The following is a 15,988-nucleotide window of genomic DNA, read 5'->3' on the forward strand; positions in this document are numbered from 1 at the left end:
AAAAAAAAAAAAAAACTTAAAGTTATGAACTTAATATAAAAAAAACAAACATAAAGTCTTTCTGGGTCCGAGTTACCTTGCCAAGTATAATTTTATCCAGTTCCACTCATTTACCTGGAAAATTTACAATTTCATTGTCTTTATATCTTAGTACTATTTCAGTGTCCATATACACCATATTTTCATTACTTCCTCATCAATTGATGGATACCTATGTCGAATTATTTCTTAGTTATAGTGACAAGAGTAGCAATGAGCTTATACATGTGTATATCTGTATAGTAAGATATAAAGTCATTTGGGTATATACTGAAGAATGATGCAGCTGTCATACAGCAGATGTACTTCTAGTATTTTAAGAAACTTTCAGACTATAATGCAATTTTATAAAATGCACACTTATGAAAAAAAGTTTAGTGATGTTTTCACAACCCTAAAATGTATTTGACACCATCAACTTACTTGAAAATGGTAGAGACAGTTGATTTTATCTGATTTTTTTCTATGACAAAAATTTTGAATAAAAGCATTTTGTCAAACTCAGGCTATTTATACTCTGTTCTCTGATAATAATCACTTCATCCCTGATATTTTTTTCACTAGAGGTCATGCTTCAAAATGTGGTAGAGTGTCAGTAAATATAACTAATGATTGGCTGAATATATAGCAGTGCCAGGTATACTTTAAGCTCGTTATATTGTGTATCTTGATATTTTCAAGATAGGTGTTCTATTATTACTGTTTTATGGCTAAAATATCTAGGATATATTGACCAAATAAGTTTCCTGAAAACACAGTAAATAGCTGGGATTTTAGCTCTATCTGTTACCTGTGCTATTAAAAGTATGGTTCATGGTCCAATATCATTATCCAGGAGCTGGTTAGATGCTCAGATATTCACACTGCATCCCATCATATGAAGCAACTTAACAATATGTTATGCAAGACCTACTCTACATCTGACTCCTGTCACATCTTTAATTCAATGCCCTAGAAAGGTTTATAAGGTGGTCTATGTGGACATCATTCATCTCTGGAAATAACAATAATTAATGGTGCTTACTTTCAGTACCTACCCAACACTGCAGTCCTAGATTATCACGTCCATAGTGATTCTCTCTCTCTCTCTCTCTCTCTCTCTCTCTCTCTCTCTCTCTCTCTCTCTCTCTCTCTCTCTCTCTCTCTCTCTCTCTCTCTCTCTCTCTCTCTCTCTCCCTCTCTCTCTCCAGGTTAAAAATAAAGCTCTAAGGGTCACCATTGGATACATTAAAGTGACAAGACTTTTTAGATTAACAGTCACTTAGCAATTACTATTGAAGGCATTGATGAGAGAAAACATAAATATTGAAATTATGGAAAGAGTCCTAGATGAGATGAACCAGAGAAGATTTTTTTTAAGACATCTTAGAAATTTGTTAACTGGGGTGACTTATCTTTCTAAACTCTTCCATCAATCAAAAAGAAGACATGACACACAAGTTTGGTGAAATAAAGGAGCCTGTTTATACTCTTAACCAAGATGCATTTGAAATGGAGTGCAAACCTGTGGAAAATCCTAGAGGTCAAGTCATTCGGCACTTTGAGATTGGTCTCTTCTTTGAACTTTACTAATTGTGCAATGTCACTTGTCACTCTGTCTGGTTATCTATGAGATAAAAATAAAAATCTCTATCTGGTGAGAAAGCCAAAACAGTCAAAGGGCCTGCACAAATTTTAATATATTCTGTAAATGTTAGAAATCAGCCCTCTATTTAATCTTGAACCACATCTGTGAGGCAATTTTGAATAAAAACTTAAGCATGTTGAAACTAAGTCACCTGCTTCCTTAATTATCAGGGCAACTTGCCTCTACTTTGGAGAAAAATGAGAAAATTGCAGTAAAATAGGCTAGTATCCAGACTGATAATTTCAAAGAAATATCTAAGAGATGCCCCAGGGGAAAATTAATTCAATTACATGTGGAATATATTTATTATTGTTCTCTTGCCTTGACAACGAGAATTATCCTTAACAGACAGAAAATCAACATATATCTAGTGCACAATACCCTATAGAAAATACTAAATGAAAATCCCACTGCCTAGAAAAAGTTATGTTGCTATGAGTTACCAGTCAGTGAGGTACTGGAGGAACCAAGGCTATTGCAAGTTGCTCTTCATTGCTCACTGTAACTAAATGGTATGACAATATTTCTAAAGACACTATGTGCTTTTGTTGCAGGACAGAGAAATAAGTCTTGGACTGATCAGGAAACTCTCCTGCTGGTGACAGTACACAGACTGAAAGGTGTAATGTAGGTTGATGAGGGAGGTAAGACATTAGTGGTCCTATTCTGCACTGGACCTTGTATATTAAGATACTGGCATGCCAGGCAATAATATGACTGTTTTATGGGGCACTTGTAAATATCAGTGAAATTAGCTGAGTGGCTCAAGAACTTTCCCAAAGCCATTCTGAGAGCCACTTAGGGATCCAGTTCTTCACTAAACTTTCTAAACTATTATGCATTTTATACTGCATTATATTGATCTTATTAGTTACACAGTCACACTAAATTTTGAAAATAGTAATAAATATCATCATTGTTCAGACATTGTTTACTTTATTAATATGGTATAGAATAAATAAAACTCTGAAGGAGTAACAGACACAAGTAGGATAATACAAAAATATGTAATATGAGGTAGATGGAAAAGGAAATTTGGAAAGTTGAGCTTAAGCTGTAGGCTAAGAAATAATTGACAAATTGTATGGTGTTTTAGAAGACTATAGGATAATCAATGAGATTTCAGGTAAGATGTGAATTCGAACTTGAGAAAGACCCTAGATCAGATTAAAAGGGATTGTGTTCAACATGTTGGGAGTCACGAAAGTATTGCTGACTCTGTGTTGAAGGATGGATAGCCTTTGATGATTTCAGTTTAGATTTGTATACTAGAGACATAATTCAGTATTTTGAATACTGAACTTTAAAAATTTTAGGTATAAATGGGATGAAAGTGATTACAACAGAGATAAGAAAACAAGCTAGCACCTATGATAGATAGCATTTGTTTCCCTCCTGGACCCATGTGTAATTTTGTTGGATAAGCTGACCTGTATTTGATTTTAAGTATTCAATTAATTCCTTTCATAGACACAGTCCACATACTTCAGTTGAAGTTATTTCACCTCAGGATTCAGCTATGAGCATGAAATGAGTGCTAGGGTGGCTAGCCAGAGTATTACATATTTCAGGTGATTGATTTGTGATGATTTTTTTCATTAGAAAAATCAATGAAATTCAATGACTTTTTGTTGACTAAAGTTAAGGCAGAAAGGTATTTTTGTTATTGGGTTTAAATCTATGAGGGCTTAGACTTAGTGATGTGGAAAGACTTCTTGTCACCACTGGGAGTCTGAAGATGAGAACAATGTAGATTTGAGCAAAGCCAGGAGACATAGCCAATATTAGGTCAAGCCATGCATGAAAGCTATAGAGGAAATGTATTCAGCTAATCATTTCTATATGTTCTTGAAGACTATGTTGAAGTGGAAACATCACATGTGCTCTAAACCAGATTAAACCAAGATGGTTTTGAGGAGACAGCCTCTGGTGATATCACTTCTGAGTCTCAGCCTGGTCTACAGCTTGAGCCACTTGAGTTGATTCCCCTTCAAACACTACGGAGTGTCAAGTGTCTTAGTGCTCTGTTCCTGTGACAGAGATGGGAAATTCCCTCTTGCCACCTAGTAGAACTTCTTTGCAGTTTTCTTAGTTCTGTAAGTGGCAGAGCATTTAAAATATACTATGTTCTAGTAGAAGAGTCATAGCCAAAAGGAATTTCTCAAACAGCTGCCTAATTATTCTCCTTTCTGGAGAAACTCATAGGGGCCCTGAGTTGGCTATACATCCACCTCCCTTTACAGTAAGGAAGATCATTCCATGAAAAATTCATTAGTGCCTTGGGTCTCAAGTGCTCTATTCCCCTGCCCCAGAGGGTTCATAACTCCAGCTGAAAAGATGATAAATTTAATCTGCAGAGAGAAATGCATCTCTTAACACTCCATCTTTCCAGACAGATGGTGAGATGTACATTTGCTTCTAGTGATGTGCACTGCGTTACCTGTCTGTTCTTTTGTTTGTAGCAATAAGAATGTGTAGAAAAGTTATTAACAGATGGTAGAAATGAGCATTTGTTTGAATTATATGGCAACATTTTGCAGAGTAGAATTTAAAATCCTGTACTTAGGCTTTCATGCACGGCAATAATGTGGTGGGTTATAGTCCTAATGTGTTAGAAGCAAGTAGAATTTCTCTCCTTTATGATGTAGACTTGATGGAAACATTTGGTATATTCGCCTAATGAAGTCATGCTTCATCCATCTCAGAGAACACATTCCATTTGATTCAATTCTTCTAGCATTACTAAGCTCTGCATTGGTTTCTAGGAATATAAATGTGAAAAAAGGGACTTTTTTTGTTGTTGTTCTTGTCAGGTTCAAAAATTGGTAGTGTTGAGAAGCAAGCAGACACAGCTTTAGAGCACATGCAGCTGAATGGGCCAGTCGAAGCTCATGACAGTCACACACTTGGAGATTCTGGACTATACAAAAGGGAAAAAGAAAAGGTACAGTACTTGGAATTGGCCTTAGGAAAATAAAGTGGAACTCATAAATACTGCTGGAGGTCTCACTGGACTCCAGAAGGAAAGCATAGCTTGTACAAAGATAAGGGGACTTATGACAGTGCTTGACTGATGTGTGACTCATTATGTATGAAGAATAGTATCCAGAAAGGGTATGGGTTAAGAAAAGAGGATGGGAGTTTGCCAAAAAGATAAATAGGAAGGCAGTTAAGATATCCCAGATGAAGACTGTGTGACCGCTATTAGGAGGGAGAATTGGGGTCAGCAAGGCATTGGAGAAGTTGGAATAGACAGAAAAGAGTGGGCATGTCAAAGTCACTGTATGGGTCTGTTTAGTGACTGGGAATGTTCTCATGTGCCACATGTGCAGCCTGCTTCTCTAGGGCACACATTTCTATCTGCATTGGTTTGGCTTCCTGGAAACAGATCAGGACCTTCTCCCCTACAGATTAGGATATTGTTTCAGGAACAGTGAGTCAACTTTCAGAGAAGTGTTCACACTGAAGTGATGGTTTTTTTTCAATCTTATTAATGTGGGTAAAATTTGCTTTTTTCACTAACCTGACTTTTGTACACATTTCATTTTAATGGCAGCTTAGAGGATGAAGAAACTCATTTGTAAGTCCCTTCATATGGCAAAACCCCAAGGTCAGATTTTGATTTTCAATCATACTCAGCTGGTCACTTTCCCTTCAGTTGATTGGAAGACTGAATGTTTTATTTGGGTCATGGAAGGGCTCTGTCCCAACTTTATTTGCTCCTCTGTAGTGTTCCCTGTCTATCAGTCTTCTATCTTCAGATTTCCATCCTCAGCCCTTGGATTTTGCAAAGACCATGTATAGCTAAACACAACCTCCATACTTGTAGACACCACTCTCTACTGAGTCACATGGCTACAGTTTTCTATCAGTCAATCTTAAAATAGATATCTACCTGGGGAAGGCTCTAATGAGCCTTTTCTCAAAGTTTTACACAGCACATCATTCTATCATCCTTTAAAATATATAAAACTGGCTAATTCCAAATAGCTAATAGGCATCCTATCACTTCCTAGGGGTGTCTAATTGTGCATTTAAACTGATGATAGATCCAGTAAATCTAAGGATCATTAGGTACATGAAATATTTTAAAAAGTGACTCCTACCAATTTTTATTGTAAGTTGATTCTTTATCCAGTGGTAGGCAAGAAAGGAACTAGATATTTGGTTTCTACTATTCTCTAGTATTCATTATCCAAGTTTGAAGTTTTTCGTTTAGTTCATATACATATTCTTAAAAGGTACAGAGTCAAAAGCTCAAAATATTATGTAAGCTGTCTGATACACCACAATTAATAAGTATGAAATAGCATCTGTAGCCAGGACTTCAAAATTCATGTCCTTTTAAGAAAGAGAAGAATTACCCAGGGAAATTTCTTTCTGGTCTAAAAGGGTAAAAATGCAGTAATGGGTCTGAATTCCTAGGAGGTCTCCATTGTCACCTTTGTTCTTTCAGAAATAGAATAGAGACAAATGTATTCATCAACAGCTTTTCACAGAAGGAATTCACACAATGACGAAATGGGAAAAGACCCAAATGACACTATTATAAGCATGGAGGAAAACATCTATCTGTATTGAAAAAAAAAAAAAAAAAGGAACCTTTTAGACAATTCAAGAGAAATACTTACTCTGAATTCAAAACCAGGAATAATTTCTTTTCTGCAATGAATCAGTTTATGGAGTTTGAATTTTACCAGAGAAATTTGCACAATATTTTATGATCTGCCTGGGGCAAGATAATTTCATCATTACAATTAAGTCAATAATGATAATAAAACCTGGTAACATGAGTCTCTTTCCATAATAACCATTCTCTTGAATATAGGTGCCCCTCTTTGCATACAAAGTACTTTTGTTAATGCAAGTTCATTTTACCCTCACAACCAAGCAAATAGGTATTATTAATACCTTGCTTAAAGTAAAATGTTAGGGCTCCTAGAGGGAAGATATTAGAGATGATGGGTGGAATTTTGATCTCTAAGCCCTCTCCTCTATTATATACTGCTTTCCTCCAAAATAGTTTTCCAAACCATTGGCATCGTTATGCAACATCTAAACTCTGTGTGATTATTATCTTTAATTTTAATTAAAATATAAATACATTCGTTTCTATTTTCCTTCCCTATCTTTAACCCTTCCCATGTTCCTTTCCACCAACCCCCTCTCTAGGCACCCTTGTCATTTCCTCTCAAATTTATAGTCTCTTTTTCTTTGATTATTATTGCTACATTTATAAATATATATAATCACATAATATATAAGTACAACTTGTTGAGTTTATTGGAATTGCCTGTAATGTATATAATTCCAGGGCTGATCACTTGGAATTAGATAGCCAAATAGGTGGCTCTTCCCTGGGGAAGTCATACTTTCTTTCTCTTGGTATTTCTTAGTTACTGATAGTTTTTAATCTAGGGGTGGAGCTTAGTGCAATTTCCCCCTTCTGTTTTAACATACCTAATGGTGTTATTATTGCTCAGGTCTTGGTTAAGCAGTCATATTGTTGCGGTATCATAAATGAAGCTTCTCTGTCATTGCCAGAAAGCATGATCTCACAGAAGTTTTCTTGGTCCTCTGGTACTTAACAACGTTTTTTGCCTCCTGTTGTAAAATGTTCCCTGACCCTTGTGTGCAGGAGATGTGAGATAGATGTCTCTGTTGTCTGAGCATTCATTGATTACTAGAATAATCTCTGCGTTTTTTACCACCTGTGATTTTTGGTAATGATCTCCATTTGCTGCAGAGAAGTTTCTTTGACGAAGAGTGGGAACCACACTTACCTGTGGGTGTGGAAATAAATTTTAAAATTCAGTTAGGAATTACACTCGCTTACTAAAGTAGAGAAAACGAGGTTCTCACTAAGATCCATAGCATCACTAACCCTAGGTAATTGACTAGGTTTATACTACTAAGCATGATTTTCCTCCTGTTTGTAAGCATTTTTTTGTGTTTTGTTTTGTTTTGTTTTGTTTTGTTGGTTTTTTGAGACAGGGTTTCTCTGTGTAGCCCTGGCTGTCCTGGAACTCACTCTGTAGACCAGGCTGGCCTCGAACTCAGAAATCTACCTGCCTCTGCCTCCCAAGTGCTGGGATTAAAGGCATGTACCGCCACTGCCCGGCTCTGTTTGTAAGTCTTAAGTGCAACTAGACAGCTGTTGTTTACCACCGAGGTGTGAGTACCACTATTATATCTTTGTATTATATGTTTGAATTCTATAATGGATTGATTTTTTTCCTGAAGATTCCCTCATAATCAGCATCTCTACAATCCACCTAATTTTGGAATCAATAGATAGGGGAGTTGACAGGTCCGTAGAATGCTTAAGTCTTTCTTTGATGATTGATATAAAAGGTGTATTCTCTTGGGGTCATGGAAGAAGAGTGCACATGACTTAGGGTTAGTTAGTAATTTAATTTAATTGAAGATCAAACAGAAGTAATATAAAACATTTTTGTTTTCATCTGGCTACTTTGGGGTTCAGTGGTACCCCTTAGCTGCCCAGAGCTAGCATACTCTGTCTTGGAACAAGAGCAAAAAGGTTATGAAGGAAAAAGAGAAGGATTTCAGTGGCCTGATTCTAAATATTATTTTCAAAAATAAGATCTTGTGAAGAAATTTTAGGAGAAAAAAACCACATCATTTTTTAATTTTTGCTCTCTTTTTAAATGTATTCACATGGGTTATACTGGACACCATTTTTTATAAACACAAAGTCAATTTTTATAAAGATGCAAGAAACATTTTATGTAACAAAAGAACATGATAAAACCTCTTAATTGTAAGCTTTTGTCTTTTTTTAGGCACACATAAACTTATGGTATGACTTAAAATCAATTAGATTTATGATGTAACACAATTTACTGTGGAGATAATGGTGGAAAGCTGCAGAAATTCTCTAAGCTTGACTCCTGTTATTTGATAGATGCCACGTTACTAAGTCAAATCTTCAAAAATGACTCTAAGGAATATATTTATCTGTGTTATGCTGAAGCTCTTGTGGTCATAACTGCAGGGAGATGAGTACACATGATTTACGGTTAGCTAGTAATTTAATTTAATTAAGGATCGAACAGAAGTAAAATCAGACATTTTTCATTTTCATTTGGCTACTGTAGGGTTCTGTAGCTGCCTAGAGCTAATATATACTGTCCATCTGTTTTTCTTTTACTTAATTATTATTTACTTTAAGATCCCATGAATATTGGTTGTCAATTTTACAGGAACTAGAATCACCAAGGAGACAAATCTCAGGACAGTATTTTAAAGGAAGTTTCCAGCTTATGTTAACAGAGATAGAAAGATCCATCCAAACTGTGGGCCACACCATCCGTGCCCTGGGAATCTGGCTGAGTTAAAAGGAAAACATTTGAAATGTAAATAAAAAATATGTAATTAAAAAAATAAATAAATAACAAAGAATCACTCAAAAAATACTACGGTTTCATAAGACTTCCTCATATACTCTTAGCTTTAGTTAACTTACCTGCAAATTTCTTCCTCAATGTCCCTGTCCCCATACCCCTGTGCCAATACCCCTCTTCCCATGTGCCTGTCCTCGTTCCCACCTAAATCTTTAGCTCCCACTATTCTCCTCCACTTTGTTCCTATCATATATTGTATTTTGCTCATTGTATATTTATTTGAGATGTAAGTTTGTAGGTTTAGATGTACATGCATAGTTCACTTTATTTAACCCCTAGTCCTGGCCTTTACCACTCCACCTCCAGTCAGTTCACTACTGTCTTGAACATGTCTGCCCCAGTATTCTCCTTCTCCGCTTTCATTTCACATATATTCTATTATCCCCCCATTTCCTGGATGTATTCCCTCTGCCAATGGTCAGATTCTAGTTTCCTGGTTTCTTCAAGTTAGACACACTAAACAAAAGAAATTAAGTATAACTTTGTTGAAATCCCAACTTGTGTATGCCACAGTTTTTGCCTCTCTCTATATCACTAAGATGTAAAACACTTAAAGAACAGGTGAACCCTCTGAACTTCTATATTCTGTATTAAGTTCATGGGAAACTCCATATTTTGGGAATTCCAAAGCTAAGGGGCCAGGGTAAAAATCTGAATGAAATTAGCTCAAAAATATATATTTATTTAAAATGTAAACAATAAGTAGAAATTAAAAGTGATATAGATAACACAATACATGGGACTGTGTTATATAAAAGTGCAAATCAAAAAACTATGAAAATAATATTTTCTTAACTGAGACATTGAATTATTTTAATATTTGTCGTGTACTTTGGGTGCATGTACATAATCACTGTTTCAAGTTAAAATGTAGGGCTGGAGTGATGGCTTGATGGCTTGGAGCCCTCTTGCTGCTCTTTAAGAAGACACAGGTTCAGCTTAGAACACCGCATGGTAGCTCACAACATTTTTTAAAACCCAGAGAGTCTGACACCCTCTTATGCTGTACACATGCATACATGTAGGCAAACACTAATATACACAAAATAAAAATGTATTTTAGGTTGAAATACTCTGTAATTATCCATTTCTAAAGTGATTAAATCTTCTCTACTTGGGTTGATTACAGATTTGATTTTTTACTATTGGCAGTTCAGAACATTCAAGTTTTATCTTTTGGTTCTTTTTTGAAAATGTAGCAGACCTTTGTCCAATTTGGAGGAAGCCCCCCGGACAAAGTTTCTTTCATCTATGAACTGTAATTCTTGGGGATGAATTGACCTTTCTTTCATAGTGACTAATCTTCAACATGAGTTGTGAGCATTGCTTAGTCACTGGTGCAACTACTGATGCACTAAGAGACACAGTGGCCCTGCAGTCTTGTGGCCCAGTGGCAGGTGCATCCAGTCCTGATATTAGTCTAACTGTTCCTGGAAAACTTTCATGCCCAAAGTGGCTGACAATGGATATTCTGTGACAATACTTGTGTATGCCCTAATCCCAAAGAAGTTGCTCTAATACCAGAGGGATAAAGTTTCTACTGAGAACAAAGGAAATGGGCAAAGAGAGGGGGCTTCCTTTTCTCTTAGTTCTTTATATAGGCTGCCACCATAAAGGTGGATCTTGCCACCTCAAAAGTTTAAAGATGGTTTAAAGGTGGGTCTTCCCATTTAATACTTTATTCAAGAAAAACCACTCACTGGTGTAGCCAGCTGCTTGAGTTTTAATAAATTTCAGATGAAGTCAAATTGACAACCAAGGTAATCCTTCTTAACTTGTTACTTTGTTTATTCCATTAAGGAACTGGACTCACTCAGCTTCAACCACCTTAACGTTTGATTACCTAGATTCTCTCCTTTTCTGTCTTCAAAATTCCCATCTATTCTTACCTCTTAAGCTCTGCATATGCAAGTTTTAGTCAATTATTTAAGTTGTGCAATTGGACACAGCTATACACATACTCATCAAAACTGCTGCCAATGGTTTGGAACTACATTAGATTTATTAGTCACTACAAGACAAAGAGGAATCTTTATTAAATTTCATTTTATTATGGGTTACAGTATGTGGATTTAGGTCTTTAAATCAAAGTAACAGAAACATCTAGGAATAGAAAGAGCAGATTGACCTAACAAAGAAGCCATTGGTCTGCACGTGTAAACCTGCTGCAGCCAGTTTGTGTCTTGGTGACACTGTATAGTCACTCATTTTTAGCCTTGGTGTGAGAATTTGTCCTGATGATTAGTTTTTATAAAAAAAACAAAACAAAACAAAACACTAAGCATAGATTCTTAAGTTTCCACTGGAGGTGACAGAAGTCTTCTTACACTATCTTATGGTATATGGGAGAGTGTAAAGATTCAACTTACATTTGAATGGTTAACAAGATCATATATATATATATATAAACTATGTCCAAGATTGTTGTTCTAGAATATTCCAGACACATAGACACTTCAAAGTCTCACCACAAGGAGTCACTGTCTTTACCTATAACATATACAAATTAATTCCTAAGTAGTTGATATCTCTTTCCCTCTTTCCAGGACCACCTGTCTATGTAAGCATTTATGAAAAGATAGTCCTGCAACATATGGACTCATAATGGCTGGATGTATAGGAGTGTGACAAATTCAGAGAGAGAAATCTCTCAGTGTACAATGCTTCATTATATAAACGTGCTCTTAAGTTTCTAGACCCTATCTTCTAACCCTTGTAGTAAATATTCAATAAAGTCATGCAATACACTTTAGAAATTTTATTTTTTGCAATCCTTCTATAAGTATTACACGTTTTAAAAAGGAATCTTTTTGTCATGTTACTTCTGTGTCTTCCTTTGCTATTTTTCCTTTTGGTTGGATAACTTACATTTTCTTTTTTATAGTCTTGAAACCTGCACTCTTTATTTGCTTGGGTAAAATGTGGCACTTCTGAGTCAATTTGAGTTTGCAAGCAACAATAGGCTGTGGGTGAGTAGAAATATAAATTAGACCCGAGTTAAAGAGCTGCTGGGTAGAGTGGGGCAGGAGAGCTATTCAGACACAGCAGTCAGGTTCCACACCTCTAAATGCTAGGCAGAGCATCACAGCTGAGAAATTAATTTCTCCCCTATGTGGGTTCATTACACCGATCTTAAGTTAAAAGCTGTTCTGGAATCTAATTCTCATTCTAGTCTCTGCTGCCATTCACAGGCAAGGTAGGTGATGGGGATGGATCATCTCCAGTGCCATAGAAGGCCAGATAAACGGAAGTCCTTGTCCTAGACAATCAAGGTAGATAAAAATCATTCTGACAGTCTAATACTAACAAATAAATACCTCCTTAATGAATTGTATAAGATATTTTGAAATTATAAAGGCAATACACACCTTTGGTTATGTTATCAAATCACTCAGATCTACTTACATCAGACAAAGATATGCTTAATTTTTAGAAGAAGTTCTTCCATAGTTCTCATGAACCTAGGTTATATGGAATACTAGATTCCTGAAGGCAGACTTTAAAATTTGTATTGTTGTATCTGTAGTCATCAGTATAGGTATTACCCTGTAATTCAGTAAATACTTTCTGAATTACTCATATTATCAGCTCCAATAAGGACTGTCCATATTTGTATACTACTGCAATTGAAATGCATCTTACACTTTGTAGCTGCTCACAACATAGATAGCAAGTGTTTTTTTTTTTCCCAATAGACAAAGGTAATTGATCAGTGTGTGTGTGTGTGTGTGTCTGTGTGTGTCTGTGTGTGTGTGTTGGATTTATTGAGAAAGAAAGCATAATGTTTACTTTTAATTTAAAAAGAAACAAATTTCGAAAGACTGAGGAGATAGCTTAGAGGTCACCTGATTTTGACAAGGTTCTTTAAATTCTGTGCATTAGTCTCTTTGGATTAAGATTCAGCACAGTCGGTGTGGGGCTTAGGCTCCAGCTCAGGCAGTGCACCTGTGACTTGGTGGCACTGCTCCTCCGCTGCCCCATAGCCCCCTCCGAGTTGCAGCTCGGCCTCTGCACGGCCTACTCAGGCTTCATCTTGGTGGCCACCTTCTCCATCTTCTTCGTCTGGACGGTGGTCTACCGACAACTAGGGACTGTGGTGATGGAGGAGGTCTCGCAGGTGTTCTGCCACTGTGGGTCTTGGTGTATCACATGATGTACATGCAGGATTACTGGAGGACCTGGATTAGAGGGCTTCGTGGCTTCTTCTTCGTGGGTGCTCTCTTCTCCACAGTCTCCATTTCCGCCTTCTGCACCTTCCTGGCATTGGCCATCACCTAGCACCAGAGTCTCAAAGACCAGAATAGCTACTACCTCTCTCCTGTATTTGGAGCTTCATTTCCTTCAAGTGGGCCTTCCTACTCAGACTCTACTCCCACTGCTACCGGGCTGCCTTCGCAAACATCAGCATCCTCAGTGATTTCTAACCCAGGGAATGAGGTCACTACAGCCTGGGGGCCCTCCGGATCTGGACTCAGCTTCTGAGTCAGCAAGGAAGCTCTCCCCAACCCCCAGGGACTCCATAGCCATGGCAGAGTACATGGGCCCGTTCAGTTTCTCAGAAATCTGTCTGGTCCCCTTTTGGGGAAGACACAGAGCTGTTAAAGGGGTAGTGCCCATATGCCCATTAGCCGGCCTAGAGGACAGCTTAGACCTTTCCAAATGGATCTATTTTCTTAGCCCTCTGAAGCATCTCTGTAAGTAGGGCCATGACAATCTATTCAATGGGTAGGATTGGAACTATGGCTAGTGACAGGGCCTGGGACAGGCTTCTTTGCTACTCCAGACTTCATTGAAGCTGGGGGCGGGGGGAGTCACCAAAGGTCTGGTCATCCCTCCTACCTTCCCATCCAGAGTCTGTTTCCCATGAGGGTTGCTAGTGCTAGCCAATCATTCTCATGTGTCGAACATGCACACATGACCACTTACACCAGAGCAGGACTCCTCAGATGAGCCTAGACTTGAGGATCACACACCCCTGCACTTAGAAGGGCTTTGAGATTGGGGGTAACCTGGTGGGGGCAAGTGGGATCTGCCCATCTGTACTGAGTCTCCAACCTTGCACCTCACCTGCCCCTCACTGCATAAGTCCACCCTGAATGTGAGAACCTCCTGCCTGAACCAGATCCCGACTCTGATCTTTCACCTTCTCTTTCTCCTGAAGGAACCCTTCTGAGTGGACACGGACTCAAGGCCTTATCTAAGCAGAGAGGGAGGGCAGGAGCTGCTACTCTTCTCTGTATCCTTCTCTGGTTAGTTGCCACTTTGCACGTCTACTCTTCCACTTGGTCAACCCCCCACCCCCACCCCCCAGTCTCCAGCTTTCTGCCTTACCTGTGTCATGAGGACTTAAGCAGAAATAAATACAGCAGCCATTTTAACCAGGGCATTTCTTTGTGTGTGTGTGTGTGGGGGGGGGGAGTCTTGAGAGGTGACAAGAGTGGGTAAGATGAGGGCTCTAGCTGTCTGATCATCTCCTTAATTTTGGGGCTACTGGGCGGTGCCCCCCATCTCCGGTCCCCTATAGGAAGATCACTAGCTCAGATCTCTTTTGTTCTAGTTCTGTCCCATCTCTGCACCCTAAGCTAAGGCAGATGGGAAAGGGGATCTTTCTTCCTTCCTTTCTTTCTTTCTTTCTTTCTTTCTTTCTTTCTTTCTTTCTTTCTTTCTTTCTTTCTTTCTTTCTTTCTTTCTTTCTCTCTCTCTCTCNCTCTCTCTCTCTCTCTCTCTCTCTCTCTCTCTCTCTCTCTCTCTCTCCCTTCCTTCCTTCCTTCCTTCCTTCCTTCCTTCCTTCCTTTCTTTCTGTTTTGTTTTGTTTGTTTTTGTTTTTCGAATCAGGATTTCTCTGTGTAGCCCTAGCTGTCCTAGAACTCACTGTGTAGACCAGGTTGGCCTCAAACTCAGAAATCCGACAGCCTTTGTCTCCCAAGTGCTGGGATTAAAGGTGTGCACCACCACTGCCTGTCTTTTTTTTCTACCCCAGCCAGACTGCTTGGGGCTCCAAGGTACCTGGTGACCAGGATGTATAGATTCAGAAGCAGAAAGGCAGCAGCTAGCACCTCCCTTTCACGCTGGGTACACTTATCCTGGCCTGTGTTTGCCTTACCTGTCCTTTACAGTGTATGCTCAAAACATTGTGGGACTTTAGAGAAGGGAAGGATAGGAGCAGTGTATACTTCTAGAGCCTTCTGCTGGTAGACACCCCTACTGATACAGGAGGCAAAGACTACTGACCTCCCGACTAGGACTTAAACCCAACTGTGTCCTCTTCATGACCTTTTGGGGTGTCTTAGCAAACTGAATCTGAGATCTGGCTCCCAAATCCCACAGGGCCTAGTGTGTAGGGCTCAGCCCGGGGCTATCTCCCGTTTCACCTGGGTTGCTTAGCATGTATTTAGAGTGGTTTCTTTCTGCATGTAGTAGTCATGGAAGGACAAGGGACTAGAGGGTCTGAGTGAGGTCCAGACTTGTCTCTTTTCCCCAGCCCATCACAGGATGCTGATTGCACATCCACCCCACTGACAATATCCCACCAACATCCAGGAGGTGTTCTCCCAAGGACTTTAAAGCAAATAAAACATATTTTGTTCAGAAGGAAAAAAAAAAGATTCCACACAGTCATTTGTTGTTTGTTCATGTCCTGAATTCACATATATAAGTCCTTATCGCAGAGGTTTCTGATAGAGATGCTAACACCCACATGAAGAAAGCACATCCTTTCTTAAGATGTGCATCCTTTTACTGGGTGGAGAAAGAACTGGGACAAGTGAGAGACCAAGAAAGCAGATCGTAAGGAAGAATTCGAGGGGGCAGAGATGAGGATACAGGCTGAGGAAGTGAGCTGGAGAGAAGGAATCAGAGTGAAGAGGCTTCAGCTCATAAAGCTCAGAAACTATTCCTC

General features: G+C 38.5%; 1 pseudogene; it reads left to right on the forward strand.

Annotated features, from left to right (window-relative positions):
- Window positions 1-13,514, forward strand: part of LOC110310060 — a 105,433-nt pseudogene extending 91,919 nt beyond the window's left edge.
- The last annotated feature ends 2,474 nt before the right edge of the window (window positions 13,515-15,988 follow it).

This window comes from Mus caroli, chromosome 15 (assembly GCF_900094665.2).
Source record: "Mus caroli chromosome 15, CAROLI_EIJ_v1.1, whole genome shotgun sequence".
Lineage (NCBI taxonomy): Eukaryota > Metazoa > Chordata > Mammalia > Rodentia > Muridae > Mus > Mus caroli.